This window comes from Rhinoderma darwinii (genome assembly GCF_050947455.1).
Source record: "Rhinoderma darwinii isolate aRhiDar2 chromosome 8 unlocalized genomic scaffold, aRhiDar2.hap1 SUPER_8_unloc_2, whole genome shotgun sequence".
Lineage (NCBI taxonomy): Eukaryota > Metazoa > Chordata > Amphibia > Anura > Rhinodermatidae > Rhinoderma > Rhinoderma darwinii.
Window position 1 is genome coordinate 1 of NW_027461825.1, and position 25,990 is coordinate 25,990.

The 25,990-nt window shown below is 42.1% G+C and overlaps 1 long non-coding RNA gene across 1 annotated transcript in view; it reads right to left on the reverse strand.

Annotated features, from left to right (window-relative positions):
• Window positions 1–1,650: 1,650 nt before the first annotated feature.
• LOC142697916 (uncharacterized) overlaps window positions 1,651–25,990 on the reverse strand; it is a 48,223-nt gene continuing 23,883 nt past the window's right edge. The window contains exons 2-4 of the long non-coding RNA XR_012865608.1: window positions 8,814–8,923; window positions 5,110–5,256; window positions 1,651–1,875 (exon numbers count right to left, since the gene is read on the reverse strand). This is a non-coding gene — a long non-coding RNA (uncharacterized LOC142697916). The remainder of the gene's footprint in view (window positions 1,876–5,109; window positions 5,257–8,813; window positions 8,924–25,990) is intronic.

Here is a 25,990-nt window from a genome sequence, read left to right on the forward strand (position 1 = left end):
AAGTAATGTAATGTATGTACACAGTGACTCCACCAGCAGAATAGTGAGTACAGCTCTGGAGTATAATACAGGATATAACTCAGGATCAGTACAGGATAAGTAATGTAATGTATGTACACAGTGACTCCACCAGCAGAATAGTGAGTGCAGCTCTGGAGTATAATACAGGATGTAACTCAGGATCAGTACAGGATAAGTAATGTAATGTATGTACACAGTGACTCCACCAGCAGAATAGTGAGTGCAGCTCTGGAGTATAATACAGGATGTAACTCAGGATCAGTACAGGATAAGTAATGCAATGTATGTACACAGTGACTCCACTAGCAGAATAGTGAGTGCAGCTCTGGAGTATAATACAGGATATAACTCAGGATCAGTACAGGATAAGTAATGTAATGTATGTACCCCATGACTCCACCAACAGAATAGGGAGTGCAGCTCTGGAGTATAATACAGGATGTAACTCAGGATCAGTACAGGATAAGTAATGTAATGTATGTACACAGTGACTCCACCAGCAGAATAGTGAGTGCAGCTCTGGAGTATAATACAGGATATAACTCAGGATCAGTACAGGATAAGTAATGTAATGTATGTACCCCATGACTCCACCAACAGAATAGGGAGTGCAGCTCTGGAGTATAATACAGGATGTAACTCAGGATCAGTACAGGATAAGTAATGTAATGTATGTACACAGTGACTCCACCAGCAGAATAGTGAGTGCAGCTCTGGAGTATAATACAGGATGTAACTCAGGATCAGTACAGGATAAGTAATGTAATGTATGTACACAGTGACTCCACCAGCAGAATAGTGAGTACTGCTCTGGAGTATAATACAGGATATAACTCAGGATCAGTACAGGATAAGTAATGTAATGTATGTACACAGTGACTCCACCAGCAGAATAGTGAGTACAGCTCTGGAGTATAATACAGGATATAACTCAGGATCAGTACAGGATAAGTAATGTAATGTATGTACACAGTGACTCCACCAGCAGAATAGTGAGTGCAGCTCTGGAGTATAATACAGGATGTAACTCAGGATCAGTACAGGATAAGTAATGTAATGTATGTACACAGTGACTCCACCAGCAGAATAGTGAGTGCAGCTCTGGAGTATAATACAGGATATAACTCAGGATCAGTACAGGATAAGTAATGTAATGTATGTACCCCATGACTCCACCAACAGAATAGGGAGTGCAGCTCTGGAGTATAATACAGGATGTAACTCAGGATCAGTACAGGATAAGTAATGTAATGTATGTACACAGTGACTCCACCAGCAGAATAGTGAGTGCAGCTCTGGAGTATAATACAGGATGTAACTCAGGATCAGTACAGGATAAGTAATGTAATGTATGTACACAGTGACTCCACCAGCAGAATAGTGAGTACTGCTCTGGAGTATAATACAGGATATAACTCAGGATCAGTACAGGATAAGTAATGTAATGTATGTACACAGTGACTCCACCAGCAGAATAGTGACTGCAGCTCTGGAGTATAATACAGTATAAGTCACGTCATGTATGTACACAGTGACAACTTCAATAACGTTAAATAAATACTCTATAAAAATATTGGTAAATATTGAAATGTCACATTTATAAAACAATTTACAACCAATTCAGGAATTAATAAACAAATAAAAATGCACAGAATTCTATTCCACTTCAGCGTTGACTTTGGTGCCAATTGCCAGTGATAAGGCCCTGAACCTGCCGCCAGGTGTCTGATGCTACAACATCCTCTCCGGCCGTATATAAGAAGTGGAGGAGCCTCACACACACATCACCACCACATGTACCAGTCTCCACAGCCAATTATATCTGCAGCTGCGGAAAGCCTGGGGATCACTGCCCTACACCAGGGATAGAGAAGACAGACTGTAGAGGACAACCAATGTCAATATGACCTATTACTCACAGCTGAGTGTTTGTTACATTGTATCCAGTCTAGACAAACCTCTGTTAGTTAAATAGCCCGAACTCCAGACTGATACTTTTTACCTGCACTGATAATTCAGAACAATGTGTCAGGACAGGAGAGGGATGTGTGGCGGGAGGATCATGTAGACTGGATACAATTGTAACAAACCCTCATCTTAAATGTATTAAGCCAGGAAGGATCCGTTTTCAACATATGGATGGGCAATTTTCGTTGACAGTTAGCACAGATATTGAAAATAGTAAGAAATTAAAACAAAGTCTATTGGAAAGCTGAAGACCTCTTTATCATACACGGACTAGTTTCTCTTTTATTTACATAAAACTCCTCTAATCCTCCATTTGCCCATTGAGAGCAGAAATAACCGGCACCTCCTGCTGTATTCCTGGGGAACTCTCCTGCTGTACTCCTGCTGAACCCTCATGCTGTACTCCTGGGGAACCCTCATGCTGTACTCCTGGGGAACCCTCATGCTGTACTCCTGGGGAACCCTCATGCTGTACTCCTGGGGAACCCTCATGCTGTACTCCTGGGGGCACCCTCCTGCTGTACTCCTGGGGGCACCCTCCTGCTATACTCCTGGTGTTACTCATGCTGTACTCCTGGGGGCACCCTCCTGCTGTACTCCTGGTGTTACTCATGCTATACCCCGGGTGTTCCCCTCATACTGTACCCTTGGGGGCCCCTGCCTGCCGTGCTCTTAGGGGAACCCTCATGATGTACTGCTGGGGGGGAACCCTCATGATGTACTGCTGGGGAGGAACCCTCATGATGTACTGCTGGGGGGAACCCTCATGATGTACTGCTGGGGGGGGAACCCTCATGATGTACTGCTGGGGGAGAACCCTCATGATGTACTGCTGGGGGGAACCCTCATGATGTACTGCTGCGGGGGAACCCTCATGATGTACTGCTGGGGGGGAACCCTCATGATGTACTGCTGGGGGGGAACCCTCATGATGTACTGCTGGGGGGGGAACCCTCATGATGTACTGCTGGGGGGGAACCCTCATGATGTACTGCTGGGGGGGAACCCTCATGATGTACTGCTGGGGGGGAACCCTCATGATGTACTGCTGGGGGGGAACCCTCATGATGTACTGCTGGGGGGGAACCCTCATGATGTACTGCTGAGGGGGGGAACCCTCATGATGTACTGCTGGTGGGGAACCCTCATGATGTACTGCTGGGGGGGGAACCCTCATGATGTACTGCTGGGTGGGAACCCTCATGATGTACTGCTGGGTGGGAACCCTCATGATGTACTGCTGGGTGGGAACCCTCATGATGTACTGCTGGGGGGAACCCTCATGATGTACTGCTGGGGGGAACCCTCATGATGTACTGCTGGGGGGAACCCTCATGATGTACTGCTGGGGGGAACCCTCATGATGTACTGCTGGGGGGAACCCTCATGATGTACTGCTGGGGGGAACCCTCATGATGTACTGCTGGGGGGAACCCTCATGATGTACTGCTGGGGGGAACCCTCATGATGTACTGCTGGGGGGAACCCTCATGATGTACTGCTGGGGGGAACCCTCATGATGTACTGCTGGGGGGAACCCTCATGATGTACTGCTGGGGGGAACCCTCATGATGTACTGCTGGGGGGAACGCTCATGATGTACTGCTGGGGGGAACCCTCATGATGTACTGCTGGGGGGAACCCTCATGATGTACTGCTGGGGGGAACCCTCATGATGTACTGCTGGGGGGAACCCTCATGATGTACTGCTGGGGGGGAACCCTCATGATGTACTGCTGGGGGGGAACCCTCATGATGTACTGCTGGGGGGGAACCCTCATGATGTACTGCTGGGGGGGGAACCCTCATGATGTACTGCTGGGGGGGAACCCTCATGATGTACTGCTGGGGGGGAACCCTCATGATGTACTGCTGGGGGGGAACCCTCATGATGTACTGCTGGGGGGGAACCCTCATGATGTACTGCTGGGGGGGAACCCTCATGATGTACTGCTGGGGGGGAACCCTCATGATGTACTGCTGGGGGGGAACCCTCATGATGTACTGCTGAGGGGGGGAACCCTCATGATGTACTGCTGGTGGGGAACCCTCATGATGTACTGCTGGGGGGGGGGAACCCTCATGATGTACTGCTGGGTGGGAACCCTCATGATGTACTGCTGGGTGGGAACCCTCATGATGTACTGCTGGGTGGGAACCCTCATGATGTACTGCTGGGTGGGAACCCTCATGATGTACTGCTGGGTGGGAACCCTCATGATGTACTGCTGGGGGGAACACTCATGATGTACTGCTGGGGGGAACCCTCATGATGTACTGCTGGGGGAACCCTCATGATGTACTGCTGGGGGGAACCCTCATGATGTACTGCTGGGGGGAACCCTCATGATGTACTGCTGGGGGGAACCCTCATGATGTACTGCTGGGGGGAACCCTCATGATGTACTGCTGGGGGGAACCCTCATGATGTACTGCTGGGGGAACCCTCATGATGTACTGCTGGGGGGAACCCTCATGATGTACTGCTGGGGGGAACCCTCATGATGTACTGCTGGGGGGAACCCTCATGATGTACTGCTGGGGGGAACCCTCATGATGTACTGCTGGGGGGAACACTCATGATGTACTGATGGGGGGAACCCTCATGATGTACTGATGGGGGGAACCCTCATGATGTACTGCTGGGGGGAACCCTCATGATGTACTGCTGGGGGGAACCCTCATGATGTACTGCTGGGGGGAACACTCATGATGTACTGATGGGGGGAACCCTCATGATGTACTGATGGGGGGAACCCTCATGATGTACTGCTGGGGGGAACCCTCATGATGTACTGCTGGGGGGGAACCCTCATGATGTACTGCTGGGGGGAACCCTCATGCTCTATTTCTGGTGTACTCCTGGTGTTACCCTCACACTGTACCTTTGGGGGGACCCTCCTGCTGTACCCCAGGGGGTATTGTCATGTTTATCACGCCAGGGTCCAGTATGGTCACCGTGAGTGAAGCCTTTTCTCAGAATTGTCAAGAAAATAGATTTACTAAATCTCAGAATCATCTGCAAAATAAACTGGAGAACTGTGGGATTTGGGATGAGACCATTTCACTCCCCAACGCTTCACCCCCCCACCCCCTCTGGAGGAGTCTCCGGCCACTTACCCTGACCACACTGAAGTCCATCTTTGTCTCCTGAGCGCACTGTAATATAAGCTGGAAGCAGCTTTTGCTCTGATTCGTCATACCGCGGTCATAATATCGCTGCAATATTCTCTGCTGCTCCGCAGTGAACACAGAGCGGAGGTTCATCTGCAACAGTAAAATACAGGAGACTAATGGAACACCAGATCCGCAGCGGAAAATCGGCTCAATCCAAAACCACAAGAGAAAGTCAACAAACAGCAAGTAAGTCTACAAACAGCAGGTCATCTGTGGATTTAAAGGGGAACCCGGCTGGAAGATCCGTCCCTGCAACTGACAAATCAGTGACCGGCTCGCTACGTGCGTTCCCAGCGATTAAAGGGGTTTTATATACACGAAGCGAAGTCTTTACAGAAGGAAAAGTACAAAACTTTCTAATAGACTTTACGTTTTAATCCATAATCAATTTTAAGATCTTAGTTTGCAGTCAGTGAATGAGGACACGTTAGGGCTGTTAAAACAACGGCCGTCAGACGGACTCGTGTATTTCAGGCCGTTCACACGACTGTTCCAGTGGAGCGGGTGAAGGGTCCATTCAAAAACAGGACAAGTCCGATTTTAGTTTGTGTCACGCTCCCCTCCATAGACCGCAGTTTTTTACGTTCGAGGTGGGATACATTCGTGTGAACGCGGCCTTACTATCCACAGCCGTAATCCTGCACGTAGCCTGTCCTGACCTCAGCTATGAAGTGGAGACAATTGTATCGGTGTGCACAATGCTCCGGGAGAGAACACGCCTGGACTGATACATTGTAGCAAACAATTGATGTGTCATTCTCACAGAGCATTGCCTAGACAAGATACAATTGTAACAAACCCTCCGCTGAGAGAAGTATACACTATGTACAGGTTTTCTACCTCTGAATGAATACAAGTATTTTCATTCACTGACAGCAAACCAATATCTTAAATACAATGAAGAATTGCAATTTAAAGTCTACTTGTAGCAAGTTGTAGAACTTTTGCATGTAGACCCGGATGAACCTCTTTAATAAACTAACGAGACTCCCGGGGCCCCCACAACCCGCGCTGCTCTTATATGAGGCTTTTATTCTGGTTTCCTTGTTAATCCAAGATCTCGGGTAATCCGGCACAGAAAACAAATAATCCCATTACAACAGGAAAGTAAATCACGGTCCATCTATTACTGCCGCGTCCCTGTCCACCTACACAATCACCTGGAGACGCTGCGAGCGGAGAAGCTCAGTGTTATATGGGGGAGGGGCCCCCAGGTGCAGCGCGGGCGTCAGCCATCACACCTACCACTGGGGGGGGCTGCTCAGTCACACGGTGAAATGGCTGATGGTCAGTATGTGGCCCTTATATAAGACCTCATGCACCCAGCACATGGAGCACTGTATGGGACACTATATGCTGCTACTGCTGTAAGGGGGGCGATGAATGGAGAGGCTCCCCTAAAAGCAAATGTGAATGAAGTCTAAACCGTCTGGACAGCCATGAACCAGCCCTGCAGCAGTAGCCGCATGTTCAGTACCGAATGCGGGACCGGATCCAGTCAGGACAAAACAGGAAATCCTCCAGGGTGCGCCGATTCTGCGAAAATCTCAACGTGACCGCGCCCTGGGAATGAAACCTTAGGGTAAGTTCACACGTTGCAGATCCCACGCTGAAAATCCGTCATCAGTTACAGTACGAGACGGGGCTGCGGTGTTTAAAAACTCCATCTACGTGTAATGGAAAAAATCTGCGCAAAACTTCCAGCACGCTATGGATTCAATTAGTTAAAAAGCGGGACAAGAATAATGCGAACGCTCTGATTTCTGTGGGTGACGTTTCAAAAACCCCGAAATGTCTCGTACTGTAAATGACTGCGGATGTTCGGGACGATATCTGCAACCACCCGCCGTCTCTGAGCGCGGCGTTACCCGCCAAAGCCTTCGGGGAGCTTTCCCTGCTTCATCCTGAGGTCCGCCTTCTTGGACCTGAATACACGGCTTCTGCCCCAGACCTGCGTCCGGCTATGTTCACACGGCCGAAAAATCAGACGCAGAACGCCACAAAAACATCTGCCCATTCATTTCAATGGGAAAAACGGCGTTCTGTTCTGATGGGCCGTCTTTTTATGTGGGAGCGTTAAAAAACGCCTGCGAAATAGTGCGGGTCACTTCTCTAGAAAAAAACGCTCCAAAAACAGCCGTAAAAAATGGCTGAAAATCAGGAGGTGTTTTCCCTTGACAACCGCTCCGTATTTTCAGACTTTTTCAGCGTGTGAACGTGGCCCAACTTTCATATCCATGCGGCCGATTCTGCTCGCTGTGCACCTCACTGGCTCTGAGCGCTCCGGATTTCAGGACATGAAGAGAATTCATATTTTTTTCAGTCTTAAGAATTTTTTCGTGTTTAATATATTTAGTTCTGTGCAGAATAAAAAGAAAACTGAGCCCCCCCCTCCCCCGTAGCTCCGTTCCTTAACCTTCAATCCTTTGTCCCTTTAAAAGCCGCAGCCTTGATGACGTATTGTCGGTTCTGTTTCTTGGCACAACATTTGCGGCGTTTCTTCACCCTGAGGGCTGTGTTCACACTGAGTTTTTTGCAGGCAGATTTTCATCTCCCTGCACGCCGTTTGCGGCGTCTTTGGCTCTCGCGCCCATTGAATGCTTCGGGCAAAAACGCCGCAAAATACGCTTTCTCTGATGTCAATGGGAGGTCAGAGGCATAAAACGCCCGAAGATAGGGCATGTTGCTCGCGGTAAAAAAACACGTTTCCCTCCCATTGAAATCAATGGGAGGCATTTTCGGCCGTTTTTGGCGCATTTTCCGACGCAGTTTCCGTGTCAAAAAAACTCTGTGTGAACAGGGCCTAAGTCTATGTTCACCACTCCTGATTTTCAGCTGTTTCTCGCGTTTTTCACGGCTGTTTTTGGAGCTGTTTTTCTATAGAGTGAATGAAAAACGGCTCAAGGAGTGACCTGCGCTTTTTCGCGAATGTCTTTAACACGGACGTTTTTCAATATGGTCGCGTAAAAAAACTGCCCATCGGAACAGAACGCCGTTTTTCCCATTGAAATCGATGGGCAGATGTTTGGAGGCGTTCTGCTTCAGATTTTACGGCCCGAAAAATCGGCCAAAAATAATCTGTGTGAACCTACCCTCACCAGTATGTGGGAACGCACCGCAAGGTCTCGTACGCAGCAATACCCAGTCTGTGGAGGCCTGCGGCGTGCTGTGGACCCTGAGTGCGCGCTGCGTGGCGCCTCGTAACGTGGCGTGATAGAAATGACGCACATTTTTATAAATATTTTTTTTTTTTCCTCACAGAATCTGCAAGAAAAATCTTAGGTTCAAGTTGGAAATAGACATGGACTCCGAGCAGCATAAAGAAGTCTACGGGTCTGTGAGATACGGAAATGGCGCCTTACAGTCAAAGCGGGTCCTAGCGCGTGGCCCCCGTCCTCCGCTGAGTCACACACCGGTTACTAGGGACTCGCTGCCTGACAACGTCATGTAAACACTGTCCATAGTTACAATCTATCCATAGCAACCGGATTGTCAGACAGGACTCCACTGCTCAGAGCTGGATCGTGCCTGTGCTGATAACAGAGAGCAGTAGCAGCGGAGCAGACCTCATATCTGGCTTTGGGGTTTATCAGATTCTTGTAACAATCTACCGGCTGTGAGAACATTGTAATAAAGAGAAATCCCACCTCCGGCTGATACCCCTGGGACCCGGTGGAGGTGACCTCCCCAACGTTCGGGGCCCCCGTTCCCTCCATCCTTCGCCTGTACCGGACTTTCCTGCAGAATTTCTACCGCCCTAAAGAAGAACAAAGAAAATATCGGATTAATTCTGCGGTCAGCGACAAAACGGTCACCGAAAAGAGAAGTGAATGCGTAATTGGCAGATGCACCGGGGGAGGGGACTTGTGCGGCGTGAACGGACGGCCCCCGCGGCCCCCGCAGGACATTGCCCGTTTCCTCTCCACCTCACGAGTCACCCAAGTTTGCTCCAATAATTGAACCACGAATTGTAATCGTTACCGTTCAGCATTTTCACCGTTTTCGTTACGTTTTGGCCGTTTACCTCGCCAGATGTCGCACTGCGGTAAATAGACAGAAAATCCCGTTCACACCGAGCGTTGCGCTGGTTTTTCTGTCCCCTCCTATTATTGACATTCTGCAGCGCTTCTGGCACTTTATATTCTATATTTACACACCGCGATTATTGTCCAGCACGGAAACGGCAGAATACAAGGATGTGATAACAGAGAGCACTTGCTGCTACCGCCCTGTATTATTATTAGACTCCGGTCATTCACCGCGGGAAGCGATTAACAGACATCTCGTCACAATTTCAGACGTCATCTCTAACTGCTCTAACTGTGATGTCACTGCTGTGTGTATATAATGTATGTGTGATGTCACTGCTGTGTGTATATAATGTGTGTGTGATGTCACTGCTGTGTGTATAGAATGTGTATGTGTGATGTCACTGCTGTGTGTATATAATGTGTGTGTGATGTCACTGCTGTGTGTATATAATGTGTGTGTGATGTCACTGCTGTGTGTATATAATGTATGTGTGATGTCACTGCTCTGTGTGTATATAATGTATGTGTGATGTCACTGCTGTGTGCGTATATAATGTATGTGTGATGTCACTGCTGTGTGTATATAATGTATGTGTGATGTCACTGCTGTGTGTATATAATGTATGTGTGATGTCACTGATGTGTGTATATAATGTATGTGTGATGTCACTGCTGTGTGTATATAATGTATGTGTGATGTCACTGCTGTGTGTATATAATGTGTGTGTGATATCACTGCTCTGTGTGTATATAATGTGTGTGATGTCACTGCTGTGTGTGTATAATGTATGTGTGATGTCACTGCTGTGTGTATATAATGTATGTGTGATGTCACTGCTGTGTGTATATAATGTATGTGTGATGTCACTGCTCTGTGTGTATATAATGTATGTGTGATGTCACTACTGTGTGTATTTAATGTATGTGTGATGTCACTGCTGTGTGTATATAATGTATGTGTGATGTCACTGCTGTGTGTATATAATGTATGTGTGATGTCACTGCTGTGTATATAATGTGTGTGTGATGTCACTGCTGTGTGTATATAATGTGTGTGTGATGTCACTGCTGTGTGTATATAATGTATGTGTGATGTCACTGCTGTGTATATATAATGTGTGTGTGATGTCACTGCTGTGTGTATATAATGTATGTGTGATGTCACTGCTGTGTGTGTATATAATGTATGTGTGATGTCACTGCTGTGTGTATATAATGTATGTGTGATGTCACTGCTCTGTGTGTATATAATGTGTGATGTCACTGCTGTGTGTATAATGTATGTGTGATGTCACTGCTCTGTGTGTATATAATGTATGTGTGATGTCACTGCTGTGTGTATATAATGTGTGTGTGATGTCACTGCTGTGTGTGTATATAATGTATGTGTGATGTCACTGCTGTGTGTATATAATGTATGTGTGATGTCACTGCTGTGTGTGTATAATGTATGTGTGATGTCACTGCTCTGTGTGTATATAATGTGTGTGTGATGTCACTGCTGTGTGTGTATATAATGTGTGTGATGTCACTGCTGTGTGTGTATATAATGTGTGTGTGATGTCACTGCTGTGTGTATATAATGTATGTGTGATGTCACTGCTGTGTGTGTATATAATGTATGTGTGATGTCACTGCTGTGTGTATATAATGTATGTGTGATGTCACTGCTGTGTGTATATAATGTATGTGTGATGTCACTGCTGTGTGTGTATAATGTATGTGTGATGTCACTGCTGTGTGTGTATAATGTATGTGTGATGTCACTGCTCTGTGTGTATATAATGTATGTGTGATGTCACTGCTGTGTGTATATAATGTATGTGTGATGTCACTGCTGTGTGTGTATATAATGTGTGTGTGATGTCACTGCTGTGTGTATATAATGTATGTGTGATGTCACTGCTGTGTGTATATAATGTATGTGTGATGTCACTGCTGTGTGTATATAATGTATGTGTGATGTCACTGCTCTGTGTGTATATAATGTATGTGTGATGTCACTGCTGTGTGTATATAATGTATGTGTGATGTCACAGCTGTGTGTGTATAATGTATGTGTGATGTCACTGCTCTGTATGTATAATGTGTGTGTGATGTCACTGCTGTGTGTATATAATGTATGTGTGATGTCACTGCTGTGTGTATATAATGTGTGTGTGTGATGTCACAGCTGTGTGTATATAATGTGTGTGTGATGTCACTGCTGTGTATATAATGTATGTGTGATGTCACTGCTGTGTATATAATGTATGTGTGATGTCACTGCTGTGTGTATATAATGTATGTGTGATGTCACTGCTGTGCGTGTATATAATGTGTGTGATGTCACTGCTGTGTGTATATAATGTATGTGTGATGTCACTGCTGTGTGTATATAATGTATGTGTGATGTCACTGCTGTGCGTGTATATAATGTGTGTGTGATGTCACTGCTGTGTGTATATAATGTGTGTGTATAATGTATGTGTGATATCACTGCTCTGTGTGTGTATATAATGTATGTGTGATGTCACTGCTGTGTGTATAGAATGTGTGTGTGTGATGTCACTGCTGTGTGTGTGTGATGTCACTGCTCTGTGTGTATATAATGTATGTGTGATGTCACTGCTGTGTGTGTGTATATAATGTATGTGTGATGTCACTGCTGTGTGTGTATATAATGTATGTGTGATGTCACTGCTGTGTGTGTATATAATGTATGTGTGATGTCACTGCTGTGTGTGTATATAATGTATGTGTGATGTCACTGCTGTGTGTATATAATGTGTGTGTGATGTCACTGCTGTGTGTATATAATGTATGTGTGATGTCACTGCTGTGTGTGTATATAATGTGTGTGTGATGTCACTGCTGTGTGTATATAATGTATGTGTGATGTCACTGCTGTGTGTGTATATAATGTATGTGTGATGTCACTGCTGTGTATATATAATGTGTGTGTGATGTCACTGCTGTGTGTATAATGTATGTGTGATGTCACTGCTGTGTGTATATAATGTATGTGTGATGTCACTGCTGTGTGTATATAATGTATGTGTGATGTCACTGCTGTGTGTATATAATGTGTGTGTGATGTCACTGCTGTGTGTGTATAATGTGTGTGTGATGTCACTGCTGTGTGTATATAATGTGTGTGTGATGTCACTGCTGTGTGTATATAATGTATGTGTGATGTCACTGCTGTGCGTGTATATAATGTGTGTGTGATGTCACTGCTGTGTGTATATAATGTGTGTGTATAATGTATGTGTGATATCACTGCTCTGTGTGTGTATATAATGTGTGTGTGATGTCACTGCTCTGTGTGTGTATATAATGTGTGTGTGATGTCACTGCTGTGTGTATATAATGTGTGTGTGATGTCACTGCTGTGTGTATATAATGTATGTGTGATGTCACTGCTGTGCGTATATAATGTGTGTGTGATGTCACTGCTGTGTGTATATAATGTGTGTGTGATGTCACTGCTGTGTGTATATAATGTGTGTGTGATGTCACTGCTGTGTGTGTATATAATGTGTGTGTGATGTCACTGCTGTGTGTATATAATGTGTGTGTGATGTCACTGCTGTGTGTATATAATGTATGTGTGATGTCACTGCTCTGTGTGTATATAATGTGTGTGTGATGTCACTGCTGTGTGTATATAATGTATGTGTGATGTCACTGCTCTGTGTGTATATAATGTATGTGTGATGTCACTGCTGTGTGTATATAATGTATGTGTGATGTCACTGCTGTGTGTATATAATGTGTGTGTGATGTCACAGCTGTGTGTATATAATGTATGTGTGATGTCACTGCTGTGTATATAATGTATGTGTGATGTCACTGCTGTGCGTGTATATAATGTGTGTGTGATGTCACTGCTGTGTGTATATAATGTATGTGTGATGTCACTGCTCTGTGTGTATATAATGTGTGTGTGTGATGTCACTGCTGTGTGTATATAATGTATGTGTGATGTCACTGCTGTGCGTGTATATAATGTGTGTGTGATGTCACTGCTGTGTGTATATAATGTGTGTGTATAATGTATGTGTGATATCACTGCTCTGTGTGTGTATATAATGTATGTATGATATCACTGCTCTGTGTATATAATGTATGTGTGATGTCACTGCTGTGTGTGTATATAATGTATGTGTGATGTCACTGCTGTGTGTGTATATAATGTATGTGTGATGTCACTGCTGTGTGTGTGTATATAATGTATGTGTGATGTCACTGCTGTGTGTATATAATGTGTGTGTGATGTCACTGCTGTGTGTATATAATGTATGTGTGATGTCACTGCTGTGTGTGTATATAATGTATGTGTGATGTCACTGCTGTGTGTATATAATGTGTGTGTGATGTCACTGCTGTGTGTGTATATAATGTATGTGTGATGTCACTGCTGTGTGTGTATAATGTATGTGTGATGTCACTGCTCTGTGTGTATATAATGTATGTGTGATGTCACTGCTGTGTGTATATAATGTATGTGTGATGTCACTGCTGTGTGTATAATGTATGTGTGATGTCACTGCTGTGTGTATATAATGTATGTGTGATGTCACTGCTGTGTGTATATAATGTGTGTGTGATGTCACTGCTGTGTGTGTATATAATGTGTGTGTGATGTCACTGCTGTGTATATATAATGTATGTGTGATGTCACTGCTGTGTATATAATGTATGTGTGATGTCACTGCTGTGTGTGTATATAATGTATGTGTGATGACACTGCTGTGTGTGTATAATGTATGTGTGATGTCACTGCTGTGTGTATATAATGTATGTGTGATGTCACTGCTGTGTGTATATAATGTATGTGTGATGTCACTGCTGTGTGTGTATAATGTATGTGTGATGTCACTGCTGTGTGTATATAATGTATGTGTGATGTCACTGCTGTGTGTATATAATGTGTGTGTGATGACACTGCTGTGTGTGTATAATGTATGTGTGATGTCACTGCTGTGTGTATATAATGTATGTGTGATGTCACTGCTGTGTGTATATAATGTGTGTGTGATGTCACTGCTGTGTGTGTATATAATGTGTGTGTGATGTCACTGCTGTGTGTATATAATGTATGTGTGATGTCACTGCTGTGCGTGTATATAATGTATGTGTGATGTCACTGCTGTGTGTGTATATAATGTATGTGTGATGTCACTGCTGTGTATATATAATGTGTGTGTGATGTCACTGCTGTGTGTATATAATGTATGTGTGATGTCACTGCTGTGTGTGTATATAATGTATGTGTGATGTCACTGCTGTTTGTATATAATGTATGTGTGATGTCACTGCTGTGTATAGAATGTGTGTGTGATGTCACTGCTGTCTGTGTATATAATGTGTGTGTGTGATGTCACTGCTGTGTGTATATAATGTGTGTGTGATGTCACTGCTGTGTGTATAATGTGTGTGTGATGTCACTGCTGTGCGTGTATATAATGTGTGTGTGATGTCACTGCTGTGTGTATATAATGTGTGTGTGATGTCACTGCTGTGTGTATATAATGTATGTGTGATGTCACTGCTGTGCGTGTATATAATGTGTGTGTGATGTCACTGCTGTGTGTGTGTATATAATGTATGTGTGATGTCACTGCTGTGTGTATATAATGTGTGTGTGTGATGTCACAGCTGTGTGTATATAATGTGTGTGTGATGTCACTGCTGTGTATATAATGTATGTGTGATGTCACTGCTGTGTATATAATGTATGTGTGATGTCACTGCTGTGTGTATATAATGTATGTGTGATGTCACTGCTGTGCGTGTATATAATGTGTGTGTGATGTCACTGCTGTGTGTATATAATGTATGTGTGATGTCACTGCTCTGTGTGTATATAATGTGTGTGTGATGTCACTGCTGTGTGTATATAATGTGTGTGTGATGTCACTGCTGTGTGTATATAATGTGTGTGTATAATGTATGTGTGATATCACTGCTCTGTGTATATAATGTATGTGTGATATCACTGCTCTGTGTATATAATGTATGTGTGATGTCACTGCTGTGTGTGTATATAATGTATGTGTGATGTCACTGCTGTGTGTGTATATAATGTATGTGTGATGTCACTGCTGTGTGTGTATATAATGTATGTGTGATGTCACTGCTGTGTGTATATAATGTGTGTGTGATGTCACTGCTGTGTGTATATAATGTGTGTGTGATGTCACTGCTGTGTGTATATAATGTATGTGTGATGTCACTGCTGTGTGTGTATATAATGTATGTGTGATGTCACTGCTGTGTATATATAATGTGTGTGTGATGTCACTGCTGTGTGTATATAATGTATGTGTGATGTCACTGCTGTGTGTGTATATAATGTATGTGTGATGTCACTGCTGTGTGTATATAATGTATGTGTGATGTCACTGCTGTGTGTATATAATGTGTGTGTGTGTGATGTCACTGCTGTGTGTATATAATGTATGTGTGATGTCACTGCTGTGTGTGTATATAATGTATGTGTGATGTCACTGCTGTGTGTATATAATGTATGTGTGATGTCACTGCTGTGCGTGTATATAATGTGTGTGTGATGTCACTGCTGTGTGTATATAATGTGTGTGTATAATGTATGTGTGATATCACTGCTCTGTGTGTGTATATAATGTGTGTGTGATGTCACTGCTCTGTGTGTGTATATAATGTGTGTGTGTGATGTCACTGCTGTGTGTGTATAATGTGTGTGTGATGTCACTGCTGTGTGTATATGTGTGTGATGTCACTGCTGTGTGTATATAATGTATGTGTGATGTCACTGCTGTGCGTGTATATAATGTGTGTGTGATGTCACTGCTGTGTGTATATAATGTGTGTGTGATGTCACTGCTGTGTGTATATAATGTATGTGTGATGTCACTGCTCTGTGTGTATATAATGTATGTGTGATGTCACTGCTGTGTGTATATAATGTATGTGTGATGTCACTGCTGTGTGTATATAATGTGTGTGTGTGATGTCACTGCTGTGTGTATATAATGTATGTGTGATGTCACTGCTGTGTGTGTATATAATGTATGTGTGATGTCACTGCTGTGTGTATATAATGTATGTGTGATGTCACTGCTGTGTGTATATAATGTATGTGTGATGTCATTGCTGTGTGTATATAATGTATGTGTGATGTCACTGCTGTGCGTGTATATAATGTGTGTGTGATGTCACTGCTGTGTGTATATAATGTGTGTGTGATGTCACTGCTGTGTGTGTATAATGTGTGTGTGATGTCACTGCTGTGTGTATATGTGTGTGTGATGTCACTGCTGTGTGTATATAATGTATGTGTGATGTCACTGCTGTGCGTGTATATAATGTGTGTGTGATGTCACTGCTGTGTGTATATAATGTGTGTGTATAATGTATGTGTGATATCACTGCTCTGTGTGTGTATATAATGTGTGTGTGATGTCACTGCTCTGTGTGTGTATATAATGTGTGTGTGTGTGATGTCACTGCTGTGTGTGTATAATGTGTGTGTGATGTCACTGCTGTGTGTATATGTGTGTGATGTCACTGCTGTGTGTATATAATGTATGTGTGATGTCACTGCTGTGCGTGTATATAATGTGTGTGTGATGTCACTGCTGTGTGTATATAATGTGTGTGTGATGTCACTGCTGTGTGTATATAATGTATGTGTGATGTCACTGCTCTGTGTGTATATAATGTATGTGTGATGTCACTGCTGTGTGTATATAATGTATGTGTGATGTCACTGCTGTGTGTATATAATGTGTGTGTGTGATGTCACAGCTGTGTGTATATAATGTGTGTGTGATGTCACTGCTGTGTATATAATGTATGTGTGATGTCACTGCTGTGTATATAATGTATGTGTGATGTCACTGCTGTGCGTGTATATAATGTGTGTGTGATGTCACTGCTGTGTGTATATAATGTATGTGTGATGTCACTGCTCTGTGTGTATATAATGTGTGTGTGATGTCACTGCTGTGTGTATATAATGTATGTGTGATGTCACTGCTGTGTATATAATGTATGTGTGATGTCACTGCTGTGCGTGTATATAATGTATGTGTGATGTCACTGCTCTGTGTGTATATAATGTGTGTGTGATGTCACTGCTGTGTGTATATAATGTGTGTGTATAATGTATGTGTGATATCACTGCTCTGTGTGTGTATATAATGTATGTATGATATCACTGCTCTGTGTATATAATGTATGTGTGATGTCACTGCTGTGTGTGTATATAATGTATGTGTGATGTCACTGCTGTGTGTGTATATAATGTATGTGTGATGTCACTGCTGTGTGTGTATATAATGTATGTGTGATGTCACTGCTGTGTGTATATAATGTGTGTGTGATGTCACTGCTGTGTGTATATAATGTATGTGTGATGTCACTGCTGTGTGTGTATATAATGTATGTGTGATGTCACTGCTGTGTATGTATAATGTGTGTGTGATGTCACTGCTGTGTGTATATAATGTATGTGTGATGTCACTGCTGTGTGTGTATATAATGTATGTGTGATGTCACTGCTCTGTGTGTATATAATGTATGTGTGATGTCACTGCTGTGTGTATAATGTATGTGTGATGTCACTGCTGTGTGTATATAATGTATGTGTGATGTCACTACTGTGTGTATAGAATGTATGTGTGATGTCACTGCTGTGTGTATATAATGTATGTGTGATGTCACTGCTGTGTGTATATAATGTATGTGTGATGTCACTGCTGTGTGTATATAATGTATGTGTGATGTCACTGCTGTGTGTATATAATGTATGTGTGATGTCACTGCTGTGTGTATATAATGTATGTGTGATGTCACTGCTCTGTGTGTATATAATGTGTGATGTCACTGCTGTGTGTGTATAATGTATGTGTGATGTCACTGCTGTGTGTGTATAATGTATGTGTGATGTCACTGCTGTGTGTATATAATGTATGTGTGATGTCACTGCTGTGTGTGTATAATGTATGTGTGATGTCACTGCTCTGTGTGTATATAATGTATGTGTGATGTCACTGCTGTGTGTATATAATGTATGTGTGATGTCACTGCTGTGTGTGTATAATGTATGTGTGATGTCACTGCTGTGTGTGTATATAATGTATGTGTGATGTCACTGCTGTGTGTATATAATGTATGTGTGATGTCACTGCTCTGTGTGTATATAATGTGTGTGTGATGTCACTGCTGTGTGTGTATATAATGTGTGTGATGTCACTGCTGTGTGTGTATATAATGTGTGTGATGTCACTGCTGTGTATATATATAATGTGTGTGTGATGTCACTGCTGTGTGTATATAATGTATGTGTGATGTCACTGCTGTGTGTGTATACAATCTATGTGTGATGTCACTGCTGTGTGTATATAATGTATGTGTGATGTCACTGCTGTGTGTATATAATGTATGTGTGATGTCACTGCTGTGTGTGTATAATGTATGTGTGATGTCACTGCTCTGTGTGTATATAATGTATGTGTGATGTCACTGCTGTGTGTATATAATGTATGTGTGATGTCACTGCTGTGTGTGTATATAATGTGTGTGTGATGTCACTGCTGTGTGTATATAATGTATGTGTGATGTCACTGCTGTGTGTATATAATGTATGTGTGATGTCACTGCTGTGTGTGTATAATGTATGTGTGATTTCACTGCTCTGTGTGTATATAATGTATGTGTGATGTCACTGCTCTGTGTGTATAATGTATGTGTGATGTCACTGCTGTGTGTGTATAATGTATGTGTGATGTCACTGCTCTGTGTGTATAATGTATGTGTGATGTCACTGCTCTGTGTGTGTATAATGTATGTGTGATGTCACTGCTCTGTGTTTATATAATGTATGTGTGATGTCACTGCTCTGTGTTTATATAATGTATGTGTGATGTCACTGCTGTGTGTATATAATGTATGTGTGATGTCACTGCTCTGTGTGTATATAATGTGTGTGTGATGTCACTGCTGTGTGTGTATATAATGTATGTGTGATGTCACTGCTGTGTGTATATAATGTATGTGTGATGTCACTGCTGTGTGTATAATGTATGTGTGATGTCACTGCTCTGTGTGTGTATAATGTATGTGTGATGTCACTGCTCTGTGTATATAATGTGTGTGTGATGTCACTGCTGTGTATATATAATGTGTGTGTGATGTCACTGCTGTGTGTATATAATGTATGTGTGATGTCACTGCTGTGTGTGTATATAATGTATGTGTGATGTCACTGCTGTGTGTATATATAATGTGTGTGTGATGTCACTGCTGTGTGTGTATATAATGTATGTGTGATGTCACTGCTGTGTGTGTATATAATGTATGTGTGATGTCACTGCTGTGTGTATATAATGTATGTGTGATGTCACTGCTGTGTGTATAGAATGTGTGTGTGATGTCACTGCTGTGTGTATAGAATGTGTGTGTGTGATGTCACTGCTGTCTGTGTATATAATGTGTGTGTGATGTCACTGCTGTGTGTATAATGTATGTGTGATGTCACTGCTGTGCGTGTATATAATGTGTGTGTGATGTCACTGCTGTGTGTATATAATGTGTGTGTGATGTCACTGCTGTGTGTATATAATGTATGTGTGATGTCACTGCTGTGCGTGTATATAATGTGTGTGTGATGTCACTGCTGTGTGTATATGTGTGTGTGATGTCACTGCTGTGTGTATATAATGTGTGTGTGATGTCACTGCTGTGTATATAATGTATGTGTGATGTCACTGCTGTGTATATAATGTATGTGTGATGTCACTGCTGTGTGTATATAATGTGTGTGTGATGTCACTGCTGTGCGTGTATATAATGTGTGTGTGATGTCACTGCTGTGTGTATATAATGTGTGTGTGATGTCACTGCTGTGCGTGTATATAATGTGTGTGTGATGTCACTGCTGTGTGTGTATAATGTATGTGTGATGTCACTGCTCTGTGTGTATATAATGTATGTGTGATGTCACTGCTGTGTGTATATAATGTATGTGTGATGTCACTGCTGTGTGTGTATAATGTATGTGTGATGTCACTGCTGTGTGTATATAATGTATGTGTGATGTCACTGCTGTGTGTATATAATGTGTGTGTGATGTCACTGCTGTGTGTGTATATAATGTGTGTGTGATGTCACTGCTGTGTGTGTATATAATGTATGTGTGATGTCACTGCTGTGTGTATATAATGTATGTGTGATGTCACTGCTGTGTGTGTATAATGTATGTGTGATGTCACTGCTGTGTGTGTATATAATGTATGTGTGATGTCACTGCTGTGTGTGTATAATGTATGTGTGATGTCACTGCTGTGTATATATAATGTGTGTGTGATGTCACTGCTGTGTGTATATAATGTATGTGTGATGTCACTGCTGTGTGTGTATATAATGTATGTGTGATGTCACTGCTGTGTGTATATATAATGTGTGTGATGTCACTGCTGTGTGTGTATATAATGTATGTGTGATGTCACTGCTGTGTGTGTATATAATGTATGTGTGATGTCACTGCTGTGTGTATATAATGTATGTGTGATGTCACTGCTGTGTGTATAGAATGTGTGTGTGTGATGTCACTGCTGTGTGTATAGAATGTGTGTGTGTGATGTCACTGCTGTCTGTGTATATAATGTGTGTGTGATGTCACTGCTGTGTGTATAATGTATGTGTGATGTCACTGCTGTGCGTGTATATAATGTGTGTGTGATGTCACTGCTGTGTGTATATAATGTGTGTGTGATGTCACTGCTGTGTGTATATAATGTATGTGTGATGTCACTGCTGTGCGTGTATATAATGTGTGTGTGATGTCACTGCTGTGTGTATATAATGTGTGTGTGATGTCACTGCTGTGCGTGTATATAATGTGTGTGTGATGTCACTGCTGTGTGTGTGTGTATATAATGTATGTGTGATGTCACTGCTGTGTATATAATGTATGTGTGATGTCACTGCTGTGCGTGTATATAATGTATGTGTGATGTCACTGCTCTGTGTGTATATAATGTGTGTGTGATGTCACTGCTGTGTGTATATAATGTGTGTGTATAATGTATGTGTGATATCACTGCTCTGTGTGTGTATATAATGTATGTATGATATCACTGCTCTGTGTATATAATGTATGTGTGATGTCACTGCTGTGTGTGTATATAATGTATGTGTGATGTCACTGCTGTGTGTGTATATAATGTATGTGTGATGTCACTGCTGTGTGTGTATATAATGTATGTGTGATGTCACTGCTGTGTGTATATAATGTGTGTGTGATGTCACTGCTGTGTGTATATAATGTATGTGTGATGTCACTGCTGTGTGTGTATATAATGTATGTGTGATGTCACTGCTGTGTATGTATAATGTGTGTGTGATGTCACTGCTGTGTGTATATAATGTATGTGTGATGTCACTGCTGTGTGTGTATATAATGTATGTGTGATGTCACTGCTCTGTGTGTATATAATGTATGTGTGATGTCACTGCTGTGTGTATAATGTATGTGTGATGTCACTGCTGTGTGTATATAATGTATGTGTGATGTCACTGCTGTGTGTATATAATGTATGTGTGATGTCACTGCTGTGTGTATATAATGTATGTGTGATGTCACTGCTGTGTGTATATAATGTATGTGTGATGTCACTGCTGTGTGTATATAATGTATGTGTGATGTCACTGCTGTGTGTATATAATGTATGTGTGATGTCACTGCTGTGTGTATATAATGTATGTGTGATGTCACTGCTCTGTGTGTATATAATGTGTGATGTCACTGCTGTGTGTGTATAATGTATGTGTGATGTCACTGCTGTGTGTGTATAATGTATGTGTGATGTCACTGCTGTGTGTATATAATGTATGTGTGATGTCACTGCTGTGTGTGTATAATGTATGTGTGATGTCACTGCTCTGTGTGTATATAATGTATGTGTGATGTCACTGCTGTGTGTATATAATGTATGTGTGATGTCACTGCTGTGTGTGTATAATGTATGTGTGATGTCACTGCTGTGTGTGTATATAATGTATGTGTGATGTCACTGCTGTGTGTATATAATGTATGTGTGATGTCACTGCTCTGTGTGTATATAATGTGTGTGTGATGTCACTGCTGTGTGTGTATATAATGTGTGTGATGTCACTGCTGTGTGTGTATATAATGTGTGTGATGTCACTGCTGTGTATATATATAATGTGTGTGTGATGTCACTGCTGTGTGTATATAATGTATGTGTGATGTCACTGCTGTGTGTGTATATAATCTATGTGTGATGTCACTGCTGTGTGTATATAATGTATGTGTGATGTCACTGCTGTGTGTATATAATGTATGTGTGATGTCACTGCTGTGTGTGTATAATGTATGTGTGATGTCACTGCTCTGTGTGTATATAATGTATGTGTGATGTCACTGCTGTGTGTATATAATGTATGTGTGATGTCACTGCTGTGTGTGTATATAATGTGTGTGTGATGTCACTGCTGTGTGTATATAATGTATGTGTGATGTCACTGCTGTGTGTATATAATGTATGTGTGATGTCACTGCTGTGTGTGTATAATGTATGTGTGATTTCACTGCTCTGTGTGTATATAATGTATGTGTGATGTCACTGCTCTGTGTGTATAATGTATGTGTGATGTCACTGCTGTGTGTGTATAATGTATGTGTGATGTCACTGCTCTGTGTGTATAATGTATGTGTGATGTCACTGCTCTGTGTGTGTATAATGTATGTGTGATGTCACTGCTCTGTGTTTATATAATGTATGTGTGATGTCACTGCTCTGTGTTTATATAATGTATGTGTGATGTCACTGCTGTGTGTATATAATGTATGTGTGATGTCACTGCTCTGTGTGTATATAATGTGTGTGTGATGTCACTGCTGTGTGTGTATATAATGTATGTGTGATGTCACTGCTGTGTGTATATAATGTATGTGTGATGTCACTGCTGTGTGTATAATGTATGTGTGATGTCACTGCTCTGTGTGTGTATAATGTATGTGTGATGTCACTGCTCTGTGTATATAATGTGTGTGTGATGTCACTGCTGTGTATATATAATGTGTGTGTGATGTCACTGCTGTGTGTATATAATGTATGTGTGATGTCACTGCTGTGTGTGTATATAATGTATGTGTGATGTCACTGCTGTGTGTATATATAATGTGTGTGTGATGTCACTGCTGTGTGTGTATATAATGTATGTGTGATGTCACTGCTGTGTGTGTATATAATGTATGTGTGATGTCACTGCTGTGTGTATATAATGTATGTGTGATGTCACTGCTGTGTGTATAGAATGTGTGTGTGATGTCACTGCTGTGTGTATAGAATGTGTGTGTGTGATGTCACTGCTGTCTGTGTATATAATGTGTGTGTGATGTCACTGCTGTGTGTATAATGTATGTGTGATGTCACTGCTGTGCGTGTATATAATGTGTGTGTGATGTCACTGCTGTGTGTATATAATGTGTGTGTGATGTCACTGCTGTGTGTATATAATGTATGTGTGATGTCACTGCTGTGCGTGTATATAATGTGTGTGTGATGTCACTGCTGTGTGTATATGTGTGTGTGATGTCACTGCTGTGTGTATATAATGTGTGTGTGATGTCACTGCTGTGTATATAATGTATGTGTGATGTCACTGCTGTGTATATAATGTATGTGTGATGTCACTGCTGTGTGTATATAATGTGTGTGTGATGTCACTGCTGTGCGTGTATATAATGTGTGTGTGATGTCACTGCTGTGTGTATATAATGTGTGTGTGATGTCACTGCTGTGCGTGTATATAATGTGTGTGTGATGTCACTGCTGTGTGTGTATAATGTATGTGTGATGTCACTGCTCTGTGTGTATATAATGTATGTGTGATGTCACTGCTGTGTGTATATAATGTATGTGTGATGTCACTGCTGTGTGTGTATAATGTATGTGTGATGTCACTGCTGTGTGTATATAATGTATGTGTGATGTCACTGCTGTGTGTATATAATGTGTGTGTGATGTCACTGCTGTGTGTGTATATAATGTGTGTGTGATGTCACTGCTGTGTATATATAATGTATGTGTGATGTCACTGCTGTGCGTGTATATAATGTATGTGTGATGTCACTGCTGTGTGTGTATAATGTATGTGTGATGTCACTGCTGTGTGTATATAATGTATGTGTGATGTCACTGCTGTGCGTGTATATAATGTGTGTGTGATGTCACTGCTGTGTGTATATGTGTGTGTGATGTCACTGCTGTGTGTATATAATGTGTGTGTGATGTCACTGCTGTGTATATAATGTATGTGTGATGTCACTGCTGTGCGTGTATATAATGTGTGTGTGATGTCACTGCTGTGTGTATATGTGTGTGTGATGTCACTGCTGTGTGTATATAATGTGTGTGTGATGTCACTGCTGTGTATATAATGTATGTGTGATGTCACTGCTGTGTATATAATGTATGTGTGATGTCACTGCTGTGTGTATATAATGTGTGTGTGATGTCACTGCTGTGCGTGTATATAATGTGTGTGTGATGTCACTGCTGTGTGTATATAATGTGTGTGTGATGTCACTGCTGTGCGTGTATATAATGTGTGTGTGATGTCACTGCTGTGTGTGTATAATGTATGTGTGATGTCACTGCTCTGTGTGTATATAATGTATGTGTGATGTCACTGCTGTGTGTATATAATGTATGTGTGATGTCACTGCTGTGTGTGTATAATGTATGTGTGATGTCACTGCTGTGTGTATATAATGTATGTGTGATGTCACTGCTGTGTGTATATAATGTGTGTGTGATGTCACTGCTGTGTGTGTATATAATGTGTGTGTGATGTCACTGCTGTGTATATATAATGTATGTGTGATGTCACTGCTGTGCGTGTATATAATGTATGTGTGATGTCACTGCTGTGTGTGTATATAATGTATGTGTGATGTCACTGCTGTGTATATATAATGTGTGTGTGATGTCACTGCTGTGTGTATATAATGTATGTGTGATGTCACTGCTGTGTGTGTATATAATGTATGTGTGATGTCACTGCTGTTTGTATATAATGTATGTGTGATGTCACTGCTGTGTGTATAGAATGTGTGTGTGATGTCACTGCTGTCTGTGTATATAATGTGTGTGTGTGATGTCACTGCTGTGTGTATATAATGTGTGTGTGATGTCACTGCTGTGTGTATAATGTGTGTGTGATGTCACTGCTGTGCGTGTATATAATGTGTGTGTGATGTCACTGCTGTGTGTGTATATAATGTATGTGTGATGTCACTGCTGTGTGTATATAATGTGTGTGTGATGTCACTGCTGTGTGTATAATGTGTGTGTGATGTCACTGCTGTGCGTGTATATAATGTGTGTGTGATGTCACTGCTGTGTGTATATAATGTATGTGTGATGTCACTGCTGTGTGTGTATATAATGTATGTGTGATGTCACTGCTGTTTGTATATAATGTATGTGTGATGTCACTGCTGTGTGTATAGAATGTGTGTGTGATGTCACTGCTGTCTGTGTATATAATGTGTGTGTGTGATGTCACTGCTGTGTGTATATAATGTGTGTGTGATGTCACTGCTGTGTGTATATAATGTATGTGTGATGTCACTGCTGTGCGTGTATATAATGTGTGTGTGATGTCACTGCTGTGTGTGTGTATATAATGTATGTGTGATGTCACTGCTGTGTGTATATAATGTGTGTGTGTGATGTCACAGCTGTGTGTATATAATGTGTGTGTGATGTCACTGCTGTGTATATAATGTATGT